A 9,248-nucleotide genomic window follows, 5' to 3' on the forward strand; every position below is an offset into this window, starting at 1 on the left:
TCGACAATAAGGTCGTCGACGATGCTTGAATCGTCGTCGACGGTAGGACCGTCGACGGAGCCTTTTTCTTCGTCGACGGCAAGCTCGTCGACGGAGCTTTCTTCATCGTCGACGGGACAACTGTCGATGGTCTCGTCGACGAACTCGTCGTCATCAGCATCGACGACAACGTCGCCGTCGTTGTCATCGTCGTCGTGGTCTTCGTTGTCGAAACTGCCGTCGGCAGGAGCTTCATGGAAACCGTCGTCGACGACGAGAATGAAGCTATCGTTGACGAGGAAACAGGAGCAGACATCGGGACGAAACCAAGGAAACAGTTTTCACCGTGGAAATCGTCGTCAACGTACCTGCTTTAATCACCATCGACGGACGCTGTTTCTTCACAGGAGCCATCTGTGGAGTTCCTGCAGAGTGTTTCTTAGCAGGCTTTTCCTTCTGGGATGGAGGAGAAGATATAGAAACCTCCTTTTTGTCCCTAGAGGCTGTGTCCACACCAGCAGCCTGTCCCTGCCTCTCCTTTTCACTTCCGTGAGGAGATTTCATGGGACCAGCCTCCTCAGACCTTTCAGAGATCCCGTGAGGGGCTTTGACAGGGGGTTCTGCCGAGATGGAGGGAGATGACCTACCCCTCTTCTTTGATCTCCTGGAGGAAGTGCCAGAAATCGAATCTTCCTCATCTGAAGAGAGAACCTCCTTCCTGGTCTTCAGCTTTTGCAGCCATGTCAGCAATCGACCCTCTCTGTCCCGCAAAGTCTTAGTAGATAAGGTCCGACAAATCTTGCAGTCTGTGGCCTTGTGTTCAGGGTATAAGCAGTAAATACAACTCTCATGCTTATCCTCAATGAAAAGTCTCTTCTTTCCACAAGAAGCACAGGGCCTGAATAAGGCTTTCTTTTCCTTTTCTGACATAATGCCACTATAGATGTTAAAATGTAAATTTCTGAAAGAAACGTTTGAGAAAACTGAGCAGAGCTCAGTGGAGACACGCTAGCACAACGTGCGGTAGAAAAATCTGAGGCTCTGAGCTCTCTCAGGAAGGTTCCAAAGGGTGAGGCTATGCTGATTGGTCCTGGCAAAAGTTTGGGCTCTTTTACACAAAGAGGGTGATATACTACAAAATTAGATGAGGCCTAAGCCTATTTCCTCTTTTGTTTCTATGGTTATGATATATTTTTTTATTTACAGAGGCTCCCATTCCGACGACGGGGAATGATACAAAGCATGAGAATCTATGAAAGTTCCAATACTGGGGTAACTATTCTGCTGAGTGTCCCTAATCTGTTGATGAGGGGGTTCCTCTGAACAGGGGCCCACTAAGGGTCCACTGACCTCCCTGACCTTTGCAGCCCTGGGCTGACTGAGGCAGGGTAGAGAGGGGCAGGATACCTGTTCCAGACTTGGTACCACCTTGGAAGGATCCCCTGCCATCAAAGCTGTGGCCAGGACAGGCCTGACCACTTCTGGGGCAGTTACTTCACAAGGGGTAGGATCAGTTCCCTTAGAAAGCTGACCCTTACCTATAGTCTGGTGGGGGGAGGACTGTTCCTCACCCCCTATGCTCTGTTTGTGTGGAGTGATCCATTGTTTCAGGCTTCACTCCCCTTAATTTCTCCTGGGGTGCAGGTGAGGCCCTCAGGGTCTCATCCACTCTCTCAGGGATTCCTAACATTCTTAAATGGGCATTGTGATCTACCTCAGCCCAGGCTGAGATTTCCAGATCATTCCCAAATAGGCAATCTACAGGCAAGGTTGGGGACACTGTCACTCTCTGTGGGCCAGTGACCCCTCCCCAGCTGAGATTTACCACTGCCATGGGATGGTCTGTCCTAATTCCATCAATATTGTTCACCTGGTACCTAAACTCAGGTAAAAGCTGATCTAGGGGCACTAGTCTCCTTGTTACCATGGTGACACTAGCCCCTGTAGGCCACAGCCTTCTGACCATTGATCATGGGTTCTTGTCTGTACCTGCCCAAAAGATTGGGACTCATGGTAAAGCTGGCAAACCCCATGCCACCATCACAGACTAGAGTTGCTTGTGTAGGGGACCTGGTTAGGCCAGAGTCCACCTGAGTTCCCCAAGTAAACCCAACTAAGTTTTTGGGAGCACTCCCACCACCTGGGGGATTACTACTGGTAGTAACAGGAGGTGTTGGAGCTGCACTGGGAGGAACATTTTCTTTATTGCCATTCTTTGGACAGCTGGAGTCAGTTTTCCAGTGGCCAGGTTGCTTGCACACATGGCAATATGGTTTCTTATTGGAAGAGGAAGGATTTTGGGGCCCACCCCCAGAACTGGATTTTTGGGGCCCTTCAGAGGACTTTTCTGTTTTATTATCCCCACCTCTCTCTTTGGGATTAGTGGAATCTTTCTTCTGGTCACCACCTTGGTTCTTGGGCCTCACACTGCTTCTGACCCATTTGTCTCCCTTCTTTACCAATTCTTGGGGAGAGGTCAGATCAGAGTCCACCAGGTACTGGTGTAAGAGCTGGTCTTGACAATTGTTAGACCCGGCCTTGTGGCATGGCCATCCCTGACCCCTGGCCACACCCCCTGACCCGTACACCTCATTCAGTCCCCAGTACACGGCCTAGCCGGTCCTGCCCACCAGGACCCACACACACCTGACCCGGACTTCCCTGTCCGTGCCCTCCATCTCCCAGCACCACCGGGCCCGCGTGCCCACTTCCTGCACCTACGATGGCCGCCCGGCCCCAGCACAACCCCGGCCTAGAGGCGCCACCCCGGCTGGGGAACATCGCGCTCCCATAGAGTGAGAGAGGGAGGAGCAGTTTCCATCACACCTCTGACCTCCCCTCGGGAGATGGGTTTCGATCGGTCCTCTGGCCTCCCTGAGGGCTGGCTCCACGTCTGCTGGGTGTCTGGGACTCCTCCTGACCTGACCCTGAAAGGATCAAAGGACGACATGGCAGGAAGCTCCAACGAGCGACCCCCAGGTGCTAAGACCCCTGCCTACACAGACTCCGGACATCAAAGAGGAGTTGACCTACATCAATGGGTGCTCTGGGGCTATCTGGCAGATTCGACTCTGGAACGACGAGAGCCCTGCTGACGTGGTCGCGGCTCCCTTGCAACCTTGAAACACCTGAGCCCTGCTGAGTGACTCACGGCTCCCCTGAAGATCGTAAGACCTCCGAACTTGTGCTTGAGCCCTGCTGAGTGACTCGCGGCTTCCCTGAAGATCGTAAGACCTCCGAACTTGTGCTTGAGCCCTGCTGAGTGACTCGCGGCTCCCCTGAAGATCGTAAGACCTCCGAACTTGTGCTTGAGCCCTGCTCCATCCCTTGAGGACATTCTACTGTTATGCAGTGTTGCACTACCTACACTAGTTTTTGGCCTACTGATCCTAGCTTGAGCTGTAGCAAGCGTGTGCTATCCCTTCACAAACAGCTCTAAGTTCAGTAGAACTTATTGATACTAAGCTTCACTTTTATACTTACCTTCAGTACCTTTAGTGGTTTTCAGTTAGTAATTCAAATAGAGATTTTCTGGTAAAACAATGGCAAGCTGGAATCCCACACGCTGCCCACCAATGTGAGAAGTAGGCCTGGCATATGCTGGTCACTAGTTATAGTGGCCACCTTGCACCAGTCCAATTCGACTCTTATGGTAGATAGGTTTAAGACAACCTTTTAAAGAAAGTTATCCTAGTGGTAGCTGTGGAGAGCAGCCTTCAGGCTAAGTCTCTGAGGAATGTAAAGCAGCTTGTTTTACCTTATAATCTCTTGAATTACCAAATGAAAGGACACCACACAGGTATATATATCAAATATATATGTATTTATTTCTAGACACTCTACTAATCTCTTTATGAGATTAGAAGTCAGGAACACATTAAAAATCAACATTTCACAATAAGCTAAGCACAAATATGGCTGGGGCCCTAGGGGCGTACCAGACCATATACTAAAAAAGAGGTTTAGGAAAGTCAACTTGCGGAGGGACAAGGCCTAGGGCCTGTAGAATCGCTGGGGTTTCACTAATGCAGCAAAAGCAGGTAAGTAAAAGACCCACGGGAGACGCGTTCAGTGCGAGAACATAGCCGCGGGTTCCCTATGGATTTCAATGTAGCAAGTCGCGGTTGGATTTTTAAAGTTTTAGGGTACTTCGAGGAAATCTACAAGCAAGCCACTTACAAGGTAAGTAATTCGAGGGCCAACACACATTAGGGCACTGAAGTGCACGAGTTACCTCACCCAGGGAAGCCGGGCGCATAGGTGTCTTTTGGTGTCGGGTCGCGTCGCTGTTTTCTATGGAAGCCAAAGAAGATTTGCTGCTTGCGAAGACTGAAAAAGTGTCCGGTGGAATCCAAGGCTAGATTCAAGATTCAAGATGAATATGACCTGAAAGCAGATGGAAAAAATATGAAAAAAAGGGTGTCTCTACCTATAAATTTCAGAACGTACAATGTATCGTCTTTTTAGTACATCAACACTTGGACTAAGACAGCAAAAGGGAAATACAGACAATAAGATTCAAAACATAATCGAGAACAAATTTATAAGAGTTTTACTTTTAAATTAGATCAATTTTGAAAAGATAAATTCAGTGCATTGGCTGATTTGCTATAGATACAGAGAAAAATTTCAAATAACAATAAACATGCTTAACGGGGTCCCAGACGTACTCAAACACACACTGACTTACTCACTCATACCGGAATCATTCCAAACCAGAAGGGACAGTGTTCACAGTCAATTGCCAGTGGCCAGGAAGATGGATGCCCACGGAAGTCGGGTGATTTCAGGTGATCAAGGGTGTTTTGACTCTTCACTCACGAGGACCAGGAGGCATTGACGATAACCAGCCGCTGGATTCGAAGTGTACCACGATGTCTGCAGCTTACTGAGGTGTCGGCAACCGGATTGGAGCCAACCAGCCTTGGCAACAGCAAGTCTCGTGGAAAGTGAATAAAGTCAATGGTGCAGACCAGCAAGGTCTGAGGGACTCACCCAGTGAGGATAAGTGAGGGCATGCGTGGAGCAATCAGGAGAGCCCTTTGGTTTGATCAGGAAGTCTTCAGGGGACCCACAAGCCAACAGGCAAGGGATCGCAAAGATACCTCGTGAGGAAATGCTTCACAGGAGCCCACGGTCACTCGGGATGGGGTAGGCCTCTGATTTTCGCTGCAAAACCTGCTGGAGGCTTGGGCCACAATGGTCCAATGCACAACTTCGCAGAGCGTCGTGAAGGGGTTGCACTCGACAATAGTGCACGGTACACGGGTATTGCTGTTCCTCGTCACTCGTGGGGTCCACTCGCCTCAATTCTACTGGAGACTCACAATGCTAGTCGAGAAGTCAGGAAATCCACTTCTGGGGCTGCAGGGACTTCGGACTCCGGCGGGAAAGTTTGCGACCGTTGATTAGAGTTTTTGGTGCCTGCCAAGCAGGGGAGTCACTCCTTGACTCCAAGGGAGATTCTTCCGTCTTCCAAAGGTAGTGAAACGTCGAAGGGCCAGGATTCTTCTTGTAAAGCGTCGTCCAGGGATATCTAGTTTGCAATGGCAAGGGTTCCCTATCTTATACTAAAAGGAAGGGAGGGACTAGCTTTATGACCACTCCTCTGGGAGGGTCAGGGTAGGGGGTGGCTACACCCACTTCCCGTAGTCCAGTGTCGCACCAGAGCAGGGACATGTAGCCCCTGAATTGGTTTGAGCTGGCATATGCACAGAGGAGCCTACTGCTCCCCCAGTGCTGGACTTCAAAGCACTCTAGGAGTGCACCCACCCAGCCCCAATACACTAAATCCTGTCTGGAAGGTGGTGACCCCCCCCTGTGACATGATGCCTATTGTTGGGCCTCCTCCACTGTGAGTTAGTCATTAGCAGGAGGGCAGCCCAGTGTCTGTGCTGGTGGCATCCATTTTGTGATGCCAGGGCTCTTTCAGATATCTACCGTGTTTCCATAGTGGGTACATGTCGTCCCCTCTAGAAGGGTGGGATCATACTCCCACACCAGTTACTGGTGTGGGGGTATGATTCCAAGTTGTTTGACACAACATGTTTTGATGCAGTCATTCCAAAGTTAGCATTTACCGGTAGGTTATAATGCACTTAAGAGTATATGGTTTAACCGCATCCACAAACAGCCACAGAGAATAGACTCTGCCAGCTGCAGAGGCACCCCCTCACATTGTAAACCAGGCACCCTGCCCTCAGGATTGATAGGGCCTGCCTTAGGGGTGACTGATAGGTTTATATGTGTGTGTATGGTGAGATATAGGAACCTATACCTCAGTGAGGAGTGCTAACACTACCTCACCCAGGCTGCAGTAGCAGGCATGTGGTGTCAGATTTAGTTTGCTTCCCAGGGGTGGCATAATACATGCTTCAGCCCCTGGTAGGCCTGTAAAGTACCTATGCCCTTGGTAACTAAGGTACCATATACTAGAGGCTCATAAGGTACCACAGTAGCCAATCACTAGTGCATCTAGTATGCACACCATGTCATTTAAGGGAGTAAGCAGATTGGCTGGGATCCTGCTATCCAGGACCCCAGCCTGACTAGTCAAAAACCATTCAAACACCAGGAAAAAAGTGGGGGCAACCATGCAGTCAGATTCCACCTTCCTACACCCTCTCACATAAAAACCAAGCACTCTGCCTTCAGGATTGTTAAGGCCTGCCATAGGAGTGACTTATAGGTTTTATATGTGTGTGCAATGGTAGTGATATAGGTAGCCTATACCACTGTAAGGGGTGCAAGCACCACCTTACCCAGGCTGCAGTAGCAGACCTGTGGTGTCATTTTGGAGTGCTTCTCAGGGGTGGCATAATAAATGCTTCAGCCCCTGGTAGGTCTGAGGTACCTATGCCCTAGGTATATAGTATACCATATACTAGAGGCTTATAAGGCACTCCAGAATCCAATTAGAAATGTACCTAATGTACATGGAAACTATTTTAGAGAGGAAGCAGCTAGGCTGGGGTCCTGATTAGCAGGGCCACAGCCAGACTAAGGTCGAAAAACAGTGAAACACCAGCAAAAAGTGGGGGTACCCATGTGAAGCATATCCTACTCTCCTACACGGAGATACAGAAAAAAGCATGAGAATGGCAAAAAAAAGCAACAGAGGTGCAGAAAGAGGGATGAGGGGTAGAGAAAGAGGCAAAGGAAGTACAGAAAGAAGCAACAGAGATGCTTAGAGGGGTACATGTGGGGAGAAAGTGGCAAGAGGGATACAGAAAGAAGCAAGAGAGGTGCAGAAAGAAGCACGAGTGGTGCGGAAAGAAGGAAGAGAGGTGTAGAAAGAAGCAAGAGTAGTGCAGAAAGAAGCAATAGAGGTGCAGAAAGAGGGAAAAGGGGTGCAAAAAGGGGGAAGAGGGGTGCAGTAAGAGGCACAATGAGTACAGAAAGAAGCAAGAGATGTGTATAAAGAAGGAACACAGGTGCAGGAAAAGGCAACAGGGGTGAAGAAAGGGGGGAGAGGGGTGCAGAAAGAAGCAAAAGAGATGCAGAAATAAGTGAGATGTGCGGAAAGAAACAAAAGAAGTGCCGAAAGAAGGACCAGAGGAGCAGAAAGATGCAGAGGGGTATAGAAAGAAACAAGAAATGCAGAAATAAGCAACAGAGGTGGAGAAAGAGGCAAGAGGAGTGCAGAAAAAGGGAAGAGGGGAACAGAAAGAGGCACAAGGGGTGCAGAAAGAAGCAAGAGAGGTACAGAAAGAGAAAAGTGGGGTGGAGAAAGAGGCAAGAGGGATTCAGAAAGAAACGAGAGGTGCAGAAAGAAGGAACAGAGGTGCATAAAGAGGCAAGAGGGGTGCAGAAAGAGGGAAGAGTGGTGTGAAAGAGGCACAAGGGGTACAAAAAGAAGCAAGATGGCTTCAGAAAGATGCAAGAGAGGTGCAGAAAGAAAGAAAAGTGCAGAAAGAAGGAACAGAGGTGCAGACAGAGGCAAGAGAAGTGCAAAAAGAGGGAAGAGGGATGCATGAAGAGGAACAAGGGAGCAGGAAGAGGGAAGAGAGGTGCAAAAAGAAATAAAAGAAGTGCAGAAAGAAGGAACAGTGCTGTAGAAAGGGGCAACAGGGGTGCAGAAAGAGGGAAGAGGGAAGAGGGGTGTAGAAATAATTAAGAGGTGCAGAAAGAAACAAAAGATGTGCAGAAAGAAGCAACAAAGGTGCAAAAGGGGTAACATCTGTGGAGAATTTGGCAAGAAGGCTGCAGAAAGAAGCAAGAGAGCTGCAGAAATCAACAAAAGAAGACCAGAAAGAAGGAAATGAGGTGCAGAAAGAAGCAGGAGAGGTGCAGAAAGAAGCAACAGAGGTGCAGCAAGAGGCAAGAGGGATGTAAAAAGAAGGGAAAGGGGAGCAGAAAGACGCACGAGCAGTGCAGAAACAGGCAAGAGATGTTGAAAAAGAAAATAAAGAAGTGCAGAAAGAAGGAACAGAGGTGCAGAAAGAGGCAAGAGGGGTGCAGAAAGAGGTAAGAGGGGTGATGAAAGAGGCAAAAAGGGTGCAGAAATAAGTGAGAGGTGCAGAAAGAAATAAAAAAAGCGCAGAAAGAAGGAACACAGGTGCAGAAAGAGGCAAGAGCGTTGTGGGAAGAGGGGTGTGAAAGAGGCACAAGAAGTAAGAGAAGTGCAGAAAGTAACAAAAGAAGTACAGAAAGGGCAAACATAGGTGCAGAAATAGGCAAAAGGAGTGCATAAAGAGAAGAGAAGTGCAGAAAGAGGCACACGGGGTACAGAAAGAAGCAAGAGAGGTACAGTGAGGAACTTCGATTTTCGATCACGATCGAATCGACCCGCCATTTTGTGGCCCGCCGCCATTTTGTGTTGCCATCACTCAGGCAGCACGGCGAACAAAGTCTATTCTGCTTTTTCTGTAGCTCGGTGTCGAAATACGCCCTCGGCCTCTATTTGTAAAGCTGGTGTTAGAACTAGCCGAGTACACTAATCCCTGTCTGGCTTTTCTAATCCGCGTCTCAACTATCTGTTGGCTCACACTATTCTTTCCTGACATTATCTTATCGACTGGCCTTCACTGTCACCTGCTAGCATTCTCTCGTTTCACAACTGTCCTCCAACACACACAAACGTATCTCGCCACCTGCAAGTTAGTTATGAATCTGTTAATGTAATAGCTTGAGGGTGGGGTGACAAACACAGTTAGAGGAAGGTCTCTTCGAGTCATCTGATATTTCTGTTTTCAAACCTTTCCTATTGGTTCCGCCTTGTTTTCCAACTTTCCTTATTGGCTCTTTCTTGTATGCTCTGGGAGTGCATT

This window comes from Triturus cristatus, chromosome 4_2 (assembly GCF_964204655.1).
Source record: "Triturus cristatus chromosome 4_2, aTriCri1.1, whole genome shotgun sequence".
NCBI lineage: Eukaryota > Metazoa > Chordata > Amphibia > Caudata > Salamandridae > Triturus > Triturus cristatus.